The sequence below is a fragment of the Gorilla gorilla genome, chromosome 1 (genome assembly GCF_029281585.2).
Source record: "Gorilla gorilla gorilla isolate KB3781 chromosome 1, NHGRI_mGorGor1-v2.1_pri, whole genome shotgun sequence".
Lineage (NCBI taxonomy): Eukaryota > Metazoa > Chordata > Mammalia > Primates > Hominidae > Gorilla > Gorilla gorilla.
This window is the reverse complement of record NC_073224.2, coordinates 157,140,158-157,154,230: the sequence shown is the minus strand read 5'-3', so window position 1 is coordinate 157,154,230 and position 14,073 is coordinate 157,140,158. Positions and strand designations below refer to the sequence as shown.

General features: G+C 36.1%; 1 long non-coding RNA gene across 2 annotated transcripts in view; it reads right to left on the bottom strand.

Moving 5' to 3' along the window:
* LOC134757016 (uncharacterized) overlaps positions 1 to 13,746 on the bottom strand; it is a 200,459-nt gene extending 186,713 nt beyond the window's left edge. For both annotated transcript variants that reach the window (XR_010130613.1, XR_010130614.1), the window contains exon 1: positions 13,669 to 13,746. This is a non-coding gene — a long non-coding RNA (uncharacterized lncRNA). The remainder of the gene's footprint in view (positions 1 to 13,668) is intronic.
* Between the last annotated feature and the right edge of the window lie 327 nt (positions 13,747 to 14,073).

The following is a 14,073-nucleotide window of genomic DNA, read 5'->3' as shown; positions in this document are numbered from 1 at the left end:
CATCCTGTTTCTGTTTTTTACTTCTAGGAGAAGAGACTGCTAGTTACTCCTTGTTGCCTACTAGACAAATTATGCCCGTTAGTCTGGTGTCAAGTCTCTTTACAACCCGGCCTTTTCCTGCTTTCATTCAACAGATATTTAATGGATTAGGAATAACATAGAATATTCATAATCAGACATGGTACCAACTTGCAGTGGGTACCTCGGGAGGAGGAATGAACTGACATTAATCAGTTAATGTATTATTATAAACCATGAGAAGTGATACTACAGAAAGTCATAGTTCCACCTTTATCTGCTGCTGCTGTCCTCCATATATCTGATGTTCTTACCAAGTTGGATTGTTTGATGATGGATCAAACTTTTGTTTCCTTTTCCTTTTCAAAATGTAGTAGTTACATATTGTGTCTTATCTGAACTTCCTTCTTCCTCCTGCTTCTCACTATCTTTTGAAATATTTTCTATTCTATGAGGCCCAGCTCTCAAATGTCATTGCTCCTAGAGTCTGTCTTTGATCACCTTAGCCACTCTCAAACCAACTAGAGCTCTTTGTATGATGTTTATGAGATTCGCACTTACCATATTATTCTGTAGTGTGTGTGCATGTGGCACCTGCCCCTTCTATATTGAGAAAAAAGCTGAGCAGGGGGCACCATGTTTTAATATTTGTATGTAATCCCTACATGCCAAAAATATTAGCTGTTCGTAGTAGACCTTCACTATTTGTTGAATGAGTGAATGAATTAATACAGTACTCCTAATATCCAGGGTGTTTCCTCTGGCTAGCTGCTACTTCATAGAAAAACAGTCCACGGCTGATGTGATAGGAGACTGACCCTCTGCTGGCAAAGAAGTTAACAAGGCATTATGATAGGCAGCAGTTTCATCTGTAAAACCTCCACCTGGAACCCAAATCTCCCACAGAGCACTTAGGAAGGAGGTTGATTTCCCAATGGATGGGGGGAAATAAAATCTACCTACAAAATTCACTAGAGCAGGGGTGCCCAGAGCATAATATTGTCACCTTCTTGGGAACACAGTATTTCTAGTAAGAGTATCATCAGAAATCAATCACTCAACAGTTCTGTTCTTGCCATATCATTTTAGGAAATGCTATTTGCAGAAACAGTAAAATAGACAAAGCCTTGCTATGTCTCAAGACACTCCTCTCCTAAACCAGAGGCCTCCAATTTTCTAAGCTCATTAAACCACTCTCTAATTTTATGCCTAAAACATGCTGCTATATATGTGGTTTAAAACAATCATAAGATTTAGCATATTATATCTTCATGGCTCTTTGCACACATCAAGTAATTATCCACATAACACCCCTGCGATGATGGTGTTATTATTCCCATTTTACAGATAAGGATATTGAGACACTAGAGATCTAATAATTTGCCTAAGGCAGTATAATAGACCAGCTGCAGAAACTAAATTAAAATAGAATGTTCTGACTCTTTGTCCTGATTTCAAACTGCAAAATTATACTGGATCAGGCTTTTCTCTATATGCGTACTTTATAATGTCTACACGGGCATGCATTGGATTACATATGGGTCTTACAAAATAAGCATCACTATTATTTAACAGTAATAGATACACTTCCACATATGCTGCTTTCTGCATGTGAGAGAAGAGAAATAAACATTATCCTGGTATGCTTAGGAATTATATATCAATTATATAATTCTATCTGATAATCTGCTCCTCTTAAAGATATAACATTCCACACTGTTAGCAATTTTAGTATTCTCACAATGAGATGATTAGAAACAAAATGGCTGGTTTGAAAAATATTTCCAACTACATTCATTTTGTGCTGTAATGCCTCACCAAAATGGGAGGACATGATAATCCTGTACCTCATGCAAAATCAATTACATTTTAGTTCAAGATTCTCAGTGACTGAAACAGAGTATTATTTTATGTCCTGAACACTATGTTGTTTCGGTTACTAAGGAAACCAGTAGCAAAAACTAAGTTTACAGTGATGCATTCTCAAGAAATTGACTACAATGTCAGTCTCTGGGGTATCATTACAAAGTGCTATTTGCATTTAAATTTCTTATAACCCTTAAGCAACTGATTTGTTTGTTTATAAGCATGAGTATGCATTTTTTTTAGCTCTGGAAATTTTTTTTTAAAGATTCAACCAATACGTTGATATTTAACCATTTAGAGAGCTACCTGTTAAGCATACGTACGATGTCCCTTCCTGAATTGTTATGTGTGGATTGCACTTCTGTGGGTTTCCAGTGAGACCTCCTTTAAAGCCTCTGCACATAATGTGCTCCTCACTAATGAAAGCCGCACATTCTGTTTCACACATGGTAACAAATAGGCGAAGTCATGTTGACTTATACTGTTGCATGTCACATATAACAAGATTCTACAGGAATCAATACATCTATTTTGCACACAAGGTTTCTGGAGTCTAGGGCTATTCAAGACAGACTCCAAGTTCCTCGGGAAAGGCAAGGAAAACCCTAGATTTTTCTTGACAGACACTTGCCTCTTTTGTCAAAAAGAAACAACAAATATTCTGATGAGTTACTGATGCTTTTATAGTGGAAAATTCTCCTGACAAACTACTCTACTGACCAGAAATGACAAGGCCTTGACATGCTGCCTTTGCCTACAGAATATATAGAACTGCTGCAAAAGCTGATCGGACTCAATACGGCCACAGAGAGAGGGAGAGGGATGGAGACAGAGCAGCGTCAAAAGACACTGACTCTGGGCTATTTTCCCTTAGTGAAATCAAAAATCCATTCATTCTCCCACCAGAATTATTTCCCAGCACTGTTCTTTGTCTTAAGGTTTTGCAGTTAAAACCTTGTAATTATTTTTGCATAAAAAACACTTCTTGGGCTTCAAATTTATTCTATATTTAGTGAAATAAAACCACACAAACAGTGTAAAATGAGCCTTTGCTAAACAAATCACTTTTATGACTAAGCAATTGCACACACTCACCCCAAGGAACACACAAACAAAATAGAAGAGGCAAGATGCCTATTTGAAACTGCAGACAAGCAATTGCAAATACAGCACTCCACAGTAAAACAAAATTAAGTAACATTCTAACTTTAGAAAGTATGGCACTGATTTAGATCAGATGTTTTTTTGATAGAAAATTATTTCAGCAAAGTAATTGTAAGCCAGTCTTTTGCACTGCTCATTTCCTTCTTCCCTCCGATTTCACTCCATATCAGTATCCCCGGTAAATATATTGCTCTTGAATACTAAGAAATTATGAAAGCAAGGAACAGAGATCAGGCATTCCTGGGTGTCTGGGAAACAAGCACACTGGAGGCTAATTTTGTGTAAGATTTCTTTTACTTCCCATCAATATGCCATAAGCCTGACCTGGAGGATCCCCTTCAATTGATGCAAGAAAGTAATTAAGTCTCCAGGCTCATCACAACCTGTTCAATCTCATGTGCAAAGATTGAGCTTTGAGTCAAACAGCTTTTCGTTTTATGACAAAGAATCTTGTAATGTAGGGTTAACAATTAAAGCCAGGCAGTATGTTTCTCTCATGGGGCTTGGTGCTCACTCAAGTGCTACGATCACCAAACTCATTTAAAAGGAGTTGAGTTTAAACCCAGATTTTTCTTTTTTGCTTTTATTTTCTTATCCTTTTTTTTTTTTCAGGTCGGCCTTTCCTTGCTCTGCCTGCTTTGTCATCTAGCTTTCCTTGTGGTCCTTTCTTTCTTGTTACTCTTGGTCCCCACCCTTAGGAAATGTTAGAGTTGTTTCCTCTTTGGTGTGAGTCACATAACAAAAATCAAATCCTCAGCCAGTGTGTGGGTTGAAAACAAAATGTATCATTGACAGGCTTAAGGAGAACTCCTGAGTGTCTGTAAGGTATCAGTTCTGCTGAGTCCCAGCCAGAGAGTCAACACGTACCTACTCACCGATACCCTGGGTCTATTTAGTGCATTTTCTCATTGGCTTTCCTCCTTGCTTAATCAAGTGGAAGACGCAGCCACCTCATTATAAACAGAACAGAATGAAGGCTTACCTTGCTTTCTCCCTTTTAACAGGGTTTTACCTTTTTTGTCTCCATGCTAGACATCTGCTTGCTTTCTACAATGGCTCCACATCATAATAGTCCAGTGTGTATTTTTAAACGTATGTTTTAAAATACATGTCATTTGTTTGGGGACTAATAATATGGGCCACATGTTATTAATATAAAGATTGATTTAATCATTAGCTCTAAGAATGTATGATACAGCTGCAAACCCCCCACCCCCCCCCCCCGACGCCAAACACACACACAAAAATGAAAAAGGAAAAAAAAAAAGCAAATGTAGGCAGACAGGCTCCTTCAGGAGCACATGATCGGTGGCCTTCTGGCATATTCAAGTCCATATGAGACTGAAGACCATAACAGTTTACACAGGCAGACAGGTACACTTTTAAAAACTGACGTCTGGGGCAATGGTTGTTTTGCTTTTTTAAAAGGGAGACATTTAAGATCTAAAAGAATACATAAATCCTCTCAAAATTTGCATCATTAAGGCTTCCTTCTAATTGATTCTTTTAAAAAATTGTTGTATTTTCACTGCTTCAGAACAGAACTACAACAGCTGAGAAGGAAAAGGTGGCAAATACAGTTCAGAATGTGACTAAAAATGTGTCATTCTTCTGCAAGCATTTAATTGTTGAACACAGCATCCTGAATGAAATGAAGTATATCTGTGCATGTGATGCACAGTGCACAGACTCAAACCCATGGTACACAGTGCACAGAGCCTCAAGCCAAGACATTACTGAATATTCTTTAACCTGTGTTGGAATTTAGCGGTAGTATTTTCTTGTTTTCTACAAATCTGCTACTTTTTTGCTAGCACTTACTTTGGACAAGGACAGAGGACAGGGCTGCTTTGAAGAGGAGATGACTGTAAACTAAACATGTGAAATTTTTCAAAACGATCGCCCTGGCATTTTACCCTTTGCATCGTGGTCAGAATTCATTGATTTGCATATATAACTGCAGGAGTTAAAGGTGCAAATACAATAATCACAGCACAACTCAAGATGCAGATGGGAGAACAAGCAGTTGGCCTCTACTTGAGTTCTTCCCTTGAGTGATGGAAAGGGTCCCAGCTTCTCATCTGTTTTCCTCAAGTTGTTTCACCTTAACTCTGTTTCAAAGTCATAATAAAAAATCTTCTATCTTAACCTTGGCATGAGGTCAGGAGAAGAAAAGATTTTAGAGAGCACACTTATAGGTTTTTATCCTGCAGTCTCAGGGGACTGTACATTCTCCAGCCAGCTGTACCTTTTGAAGTTTCACAGAGATACTATACTCTTTCTAGTTATAATTTCCTTTTTTTTTTTTTTAAGAATTTAAGCTGATTAGTTAGTAACTTTTTTTTTAACTATTTCATTTGATGTAAGTGGTTTAAGCTATATTGCCTCTTGTCAGCTCTTCTCTTCACAATGACAAGTTTGTCTTTCCCACAAAACTACCTCTGATAGCCTCAGTGTTGGTATGTTTGTATTTCTAGTAAAGTTGAATATGGAGATAGCCAGAAAGAACTTGCTTATGTAAATCAACTTATTCTTATTTAAAATAAATATATCAGAGAGGAGACAATGTATTTTCATTTTTAGATATAAAGAAGTTACATCCAGATAATTCTGTGTTTGAAGGGAGATATTATTTGCGGCAAGAAACATATACTACCATAAAACAGATTTGGCCATATTTTAAATATGAGTGTGTTGCATAAATCCTAATGTTTATATTGTTTTTAACATACTTGAGGTGTGAGAAAAAAAGAAAGTTATGCTATCCGGCTAATAATTAAATCTGACCACTATAGGATTGTTTTCCACTGCCCCACATTCAAGAAAAGTGCAGGTTTCTCAGCTACAGCTGAATGTAAGTGTCAGGTGAAAAGACTGAAGTGAGGGTGTTGCCTCTTCACAGTCTCAGTCCCTCCTCACAGTCCTACCCAATTCCATCCTGACATAACACAAGACAAGAGCTTGTCCTCTGCAATGAGAGTGATGACTAGTGACTGAGCATTTGTATGACCTGAAAACATAACTGAAAGGGGAAAAAATTGAAAATTAACTTTCAGTGGCTAAGAAGGGGAAACTTGGTAGCCTGAAAATCTATTTGTCTACAGTACTAAAAGTAGAATGTAACCAAATAAAAATATATACAAGTCAATGTGTATTTTCCTTACTTAATTTAAATACCACAAAAAAACAAAATAGCTGAACCATGAGAGTCCTCAGAATAACAGAAAAGAAGGCTCCCATGAACAATTATGGTTTCAGATATGATATTGGGTGATTGTTCAAAAAGACTAAGGAAGTTCCACAGGAATTGTGCCAACCAAAAACATGAAACACACACACACACACACACACACACTCTCTCTCTCTCTCTCTCTCTCTTTAAATGTACCCTTTGGTTTATGGAACAAAACCTTGTGGTCCTCTACTAGATGCGTAAAAATGCACCTGAGAGAAATAGGGAAAGGAAGAAGATTTCAATGTTCTCCATTTACCTCTCTGTAGGACATTCTCAGATTATTCCTTAAGACATAAATTTTGGGCAAAACTTCAGGTTAACCTCCTAGCCAGGAGCTAGTAAATGCTGCCAAGTCCTAAGAGAGAACCAGCTAGAACTCCTGTTGCTGGCATAATTGGGCAGCAGGCAAATTGAGTTGAGCCCACACAAGCCTGTGCCATCCACATCACCTTGTCCTGTCTGCACATTTGAAAATGGAGCGAATTATATTCTGGGAATATAACATTGTGATTTTCTCAGGGAAGTGGGTACTTTATTTTGAGTTAAAATAATACCTCCTACATCTCCTGCTAAAACACACACACACACACACACACACACACACACACACGTCTCCTTCCTATAACTTCCTAAAATGTATCCAGGCCCTGATTAATGAACTTTATTCATTTTATTTTAGGTAGTTGGGAATGTGTCTCTACCTTAGTAAAGGCAGACCCTTTACAAACTGTGTGAGGTTGTGATGGAGCCGGTGATTTAGAGCACAGGCCACTGATGGTCCCCTGGTACACTTTCTAGTGTGTTACCTTGGGTAGGTAATTCAACCTCTTTGCATTTCAGTTCATCTGTGTAATGGAATATCAGTAGTATCTTATGAGGTTTCTTTGTGAATTAAATAAAATAATGCATGTAAAAGCCCTAGGATATAATAAACAATATGAATTATTAATATTTGTATTACTAGTTTCTAGCAGAGTAATTTTTCCATAATAAGTATTGTTCAATCAAAAGCAAATGATTTTTAAATATCTGGTTTGTTTTGACTTACTTATTTCACATTTTAAAATGTTCTACTAGCTATAGATAAATAAAAAGTAAGATATATAATACATAGCTAGATAATAAATAATATTTTTAACTAATATAACAAAAAGTCTTACTAGGGAAATTCAGGAGTCTTGAATGAGGATTTGCCATAACTTTTAATTAGAATATTGAACTTAACTGTCATAAAAAGTTACTTTGTTAATGATTTAGCATACTGGGAAGTGAATATCACGCTATCATAAAATTAAATTAAGGGAAACTTTTAAAACATACAACAAAAGAGATAAATGTCTCATCTTTTGACATTGAATATAATTGGTATAGACCTCTATATTTTGGACCAATTTGACATAAATTTGGCAACACTGTAATGTCATTTTATTTGGTGAATAAATAAGAAGCTAAAAGTACTGCTAATCAATTGAATACCTTACACTGGGATTTAAGGTGATGACACCCTTTCTGAAAGATTGCCTGGAACAAAAAAAAAAAAAAAGGAGCAAATAGAGTCATAGAATATGAGAATTTAAAAAGAATTTAGAGATTCTAATTTTAATCTTTGAATGTTAAAGAAAACATGTCTAGGGAGGTGAAGGCTTTGCCTTAGTATTCAGCAAATTAGGAACAAAGCTAGGGTTAGAACCTAGATCTTCTCAGATTTCTGACTATCAACTTCAGGAAAATAAAAAAAAATAGTTTTAAATGTAATTTCTGTCACTTAAAAATTGTTCAAGTTGAAATAGTTTTAGGGGTAGAAATGTTACATAATAGAAAACATTAAAATTACTCAGCAAATGTTTACAAGGATCTTTATTCCAATAGCTATTTTTATTTGCTTGTCTTACATTTGTACCAGAAAATTTATGTGTGTACTTAATTTTATCAATATTTAGATATAATTTCATTATCTATATTATTGAAAAACAAAGTTTCAGTGTATTGTATGTTTATTGTTTTTAATTTAATTTTTATTTAAACATCTCCATTTTTATTCGAATTTTTGTATTAAAATAAAATTTCAGATTTTTATGAGAATAGTTGGCACACATTAACCTTTTTTTTTAAAACCCTGTTTTATAAAATAAAGCAAATAAAAAATGGCACATCCATGGCACTTCTTATTAATAGTGGCACTTAGAATTATAAGAATTTTGAAATCACAATAAACAGAATTTAAATCATGTTTATGAAGAAAAACAAGGTAATTCACAGATAGTGATGGGATAATAAAACCACAACTTTCTGAATCATGTCTAGAAGGTAAATTACATTACTTCACAGGTTGTCTTTCTAAAAACCTCTAAGATATACCAGTAGTTAAGCAGATAATAAATACTTCTCTCTTTCTAAGGTGGAGATGTTGAATGCTTTTTTCGTAGTTTGCTTTTATTGTTATTTTTTAGTATTTAACACATGTTGCACAGCAACTAAATTCATTTTATATGGACTTCAGAAATTTTAAACCTGAGGCCTAATGATGTAGAAGTCTTATTTGAATTAAATGAGGATATTATCTCTGCCAGAGACAAAGAATGTCAGATTAGACACTAAATTAATCACAAGACCACAAATATCATCTCTGTTCTTCATATAGTGTCCCTATGGATGCTGACATGTGTTAACCATATAGAAGAGATCACGTAATTATTATAACAATAGATAGCAAGAAACTTGGCTTTCATTTGATTCCTCTGCCCAGCTTCTTATAAAGTGACATCCATCTTATTTCTGTATTACACCAAAGTAAAAACAATATTTATATACATTAAGATTATGTAAAGACTAGGATGCTGTAGTGGTGTCTGGTATATATATCCATGATAAAATCATATAGTACCTCCACTCTGAAGACATGGAATATGAATTCGCTTTAGTACCTAGCAAGGAGCCAAACAGTACCTTACTTCCTATGTCTGAACATTTGACCGAACTTAAGAAACAACACCCCAGCAACCTTGTCATTTCAATTTTTCACACTTTTGTCTGTATGTGTTTTATGTCTCAACAAAGACTTATCTCCCCAACCCACTGCCACAGGATAATTCTCTGTAACAAAGCTCAGTCTCAATCTCCACCCAAATGAAAAAAGGGCAAATCCCCAAAGAGAAAAGTAACGGTCACAGCCATTTCTACGGGTCCCAATCTCACAGACCAAGGAGGGACCAATGACAGTTCATCGCTACCATAAACCGGCGAGTATGCCCCAAGGGGACTGGAAGTTCTGTAAAGGGATTTTGTAGGAAGAATATCTTTCTGAGCCCTCCAACAGAGAGAAGCGTTTTTTACAAGTAAGGAAGCTGTGTTGGCACAACGGACAACAATTTCAAGCTGCGAGGAGATGCAAATGGCCACCAGTGTGAGAATTTTGTTGTCTGACAGACACAGGGCTTCCTAACCATTCTTCTTCCCTCCGTCTTTTGTATAACAATGTTTGGAGGGAGACTGAACTCAACATTGTGAAACACTTTTGCTATAAATCACCACAGCATCCAAAATATCAAGGGCCCCCCAAACCTTCAACCTGTCTTCCTTTCCTGGTCAGGGTTAGAATGTAATTAGACAGCCAAGCGAGAAAAAAAGGGAAGAAAAAAGGGGTGGTTGGCCAAGATGTGTAGCCATGCTTAAAATTGCACCTGGAACATCATGGACTATTTCTCCCATATGATTGTTAATAAAATAAAACTTTATTTTATGTAGTGTCTTTATGCCAAAATGCATCCCCAAATACTTGACAGACTTAAATAATGCATTTAATACAACCGTCGTGCGGTGTTATGGTGTCCCAGATCACTAGGAATCTTGAATTAATACATTATAATGATTTCTCCCCAGAGGGAGCTGGAAGTGCCTTGTTGCTGGGCAGATTATGGTAAGGGGATTGGGGTAGCATAATTAAGGGGGGAGGTGCTTGGTAGCTGGCATTCTTCAGTGATTCTAATTTTCTTTTCTCTATTTGAAAAATCTGTAGGAGACTATTCTGTGGGCAAACTACAAGCCAGAGAATTTTTTTTTCAAATATAATGAACATCCAGACACTTTCCTGTAAGAAGTGGAGAGATACTGGATGATGATGATGATGATATGCTATGGATGAGAATGCTGACTGTGAGTTAACCTCTTGTAACATCTTTCAATAAGACAAAGGCTTAGCTTATTCGCCTAAACATCTTCATATAAATGCATAAAACGCTGAGCCCCATGTGGAACTATTTCAGGCAGTTTCTAATACACCTAGCATGTGACCTTCCACACCCCCAAGTCCCTCGTGTATGGCATATTCCAACTAATATAGAGGCTTTTGTCTCTTTCCATATGCTGGGCTGTCTCTCTAACACAAAAGCCACTTTTGAAGTGCAAAAATAAATGTGTTAAAGGGCTTTTAAACTAAACGCACAATGATATAATCATTTAAGGGAGTTGATGTAATCATTACAAGTAATTTGTCCTTGCCAAAGATTGAAAAATGAGTTCTAAAAGGGGAGAGCTAAGGCTGAAGCCTGCATCTTGCTTCGCATAGAAGGACAGAAAATGCCTCTTACATATTTTTGCATAAGTTGTTCCATTGCCTAATTGGGCATGAGAGCAGGATAGAATTTATGGCTCAGAGCACTCCTCAGCCACAGGTGTAGAGTGAGATTGGGATTGTTAGCAAGCTGATATTGGTCTGGAACCCAGTTTAAGCATTTCATTTCTAGCAGTTAGACAGATGTCACACATTCTCAGGCAGCAGAATGTGCTCTTCCCTTTGCCACAGAGATTAGCCACAGCCTGTGATGCTGGTACTTTGCTGGAAGGAATAGGACAGGAGCTCCACTGCTGTGTTATTATCTGGGATCTATTATGTTTTTACATTTTTCAAAAATCTTTAAGCTAGATCTTTGACATTCAACTGCCTATAAAGACATGTGCCACCTGATGAGAAGCTTTGAAGTGCATTTTGAGGATTAAATAATCTAGATAGAAGGCAATGTGTTTCCAGCCAAGAAGAAAACTAGGGAGAAAATTTTGCCTCCTGCAGCTAAGCTCTGTTGGCAGTCAATACCTTTTAGCTTACCCTCTATATTTGATTTCATACATATTTACAGACTATTTTTCCTCTTAGTGCTAATTCTTTTGAGACCAAATTAAGAACAAAGATAGCAGGAACAGGCTTCATCAAATAAAAATGTAAATATGCTGCATCTCATTTGTGCTTGAAGAAACTTTATTTAAATATTTTTTATCAAGTGGAATAGTCTGGCTATATCATTATCAGTGGCTGGGAAAGTAATAACCTGGCGAGTCAGTGTAAGTCAGGAAGGGGAAAGTGAGCTCATACATTCTGTTAATGTGGCCTACTTTGGAGTGAGATTTTTCTATAACTTCCAAAAAGAAAGTGGTAATAGTGTTGATGTACACAGTCTAGGACAATTGTCATGATTAACTTCATTTTACTGTATATCAAATGAAGAATTACTGACTTCGACTAACGGTATTGTGCAAAGTAGTGATGATGTATTTTTAAGTGAATAAAATGGGGGATAATTTGCAGATATTTATCTATTTTAGATTTTGGTTTAAAGAATGGTAAGAGAAAGCTCCAGGTAGTCACAAACTAAATAGACTCTGTTGAATTTTATTTCCTCTAACTTGGTGCAAAGTATTATATTGCATCTTCAGCAGTGGCCAGGAAGTAAAGCAAAGAATCAGGCTTGCCGCATAAAACATGCTACTCATTCAATAAAACAGTAAGAAAAACACTATTTTTTAAAGACTTTCAAGGAAAAGAATTCTAAACCTCAGTCAGAAATTAGTTTTCATTTTTTCAGGTGTCAAAAAATATCACTTACACTTTGTCAAATTGCTCTAATCTGTCTTTCTTTAAAAAGAAACATTTAATAAATTCTGAAGAGGTGCTCTTTTCTCTGGTTGTGGGTTGAAATTTTATATTTAAACTAAATGGATTTTTTAGAACAGCAGTTTGAGCGGATCAGTGTGCTATGTCAACTGCCAATGTGATGAACATCCCAACTCTGCTTCATTTTTCTTTGGGATCCCCCACAGCCCCCCCCTCCCAATTTACACACACACACACACACAGAGACACACACACACACACACAACTTATTTATTTATTTAGCCAGGTTATTCTTAATAAGGGTAATGGGAGTAAAAAGTACAAACTCTCCTCTGTCATTGATTATTTTACATGATCTCCTTTGTTCACACATTTGCTCAAAATACTAATTGTTTAGTTCATTCAAATGTTTTATTTCTACTGGCTTTGAATGAAGGGAATGGCAAGTTAACTTTTAAGAATTAAAAAAAAAAAAAGCTGAACATACATGATTGACCACTACATTCAAAAACAGAATGATTCTACAGCATCTATGGCTATTGGAGGGCATATAGTTCAACACAATGAACTCCTGCTACAAAGCAAGGAAGAAAGACTGTCTTATTGGGAAGAAAAGAAAAAGGCAGTTAAGACTGATCTCTGAGAGAAAAATGTTTCTTGCTAACTACTTTTTATGTGTGAACCTGAATGACTGTCCTCTACAGCTCCGCAGATGAAATGTGTTCATGCCAATAAAAGGGAAAACTTTAAATATCTCGAGTATGAGAATAATGAAACTAGCATTTCTCATCTACAACATTATAATCAAAAGAGTTAGAAAATACTTTCCATAATAACTATGAAAGTGATTTATACAAATAAATGTTTCAAAATCTCAAAGGTTCCACCACAGTAATTAAAGGTGTAACTTTTGCATTTATTTTGCAATTCATGTCTCTGGAGGCTAATTTAGGGTACTTTTTACACAACAATATTAATTTATTTCTTTGTGCTACCTCTTACATGATTTAAAGTTAACATCTACGGTGTCCTTGCTTTCAAATGTAGATTTTCTCTTTCTGAATCTTGCTTGCTAGGAGAGCCGTGTATGCAATGCATTCACAATCCCATATATACTTTTCATACATACACATTCATACCCACACACAATCACAATGCACACAGAAACACAGACACCCTTTCTTCAGGGTAATATAGGAATTATCTCTAGGTTTTTCAGGGTGGCCCAGATGATTTGAAATGAATATCTCACTCAGAAACCTTAAAATGTTGAGATCATCATCTTGAAATCAAATAGATTGAACATTATTTACCTGTTTGAAATCAGTAGGCAGGATTAGTCACATATCTGGCTTTTTTGAATATCTAATTAAATCATATTATATCTATGTCAACTGGATACAAATTTAACAATAAGAGATTACAAAAAGAAAAAACGTGGCCAAAATTAATACTAGACGTCTCTGTATACTAGATAACTTATTTCAGCCAACGGTCTTACCGATTGCCTCCTTGAGGGTTGCTGAGAAGTGCCCTGTTCTTCATGGACTTTTGTTGTCTTCTGGAAGCCTCCCTCTTGGCCCCCAGACTCTAAGTAACCTAGTTAGCATATTCCCCTTTGCATGTAAAAAGGGATGTACACTGTAACCTGAGGCCAGGCCCACCTTAATTAACATTTCAAATCAGAGACTCTAAGCAGATATTTTACAGAGGTACAGAAAGGGAAAGAAAACTGGCAGGGTGGGATAAAGCCAAGCCTATGGAGGCCTAATTTACTGAGCATTATTAAACAAAGGTTTCCTAAAGAGACAGCAAAGAGAGAAATGGATTTCTACATAGAGTAATAAGCATTAAGAAACTAAGCTCATGTCTTTTAAAATGAGAACATCTGTGGCCAATTTCATTC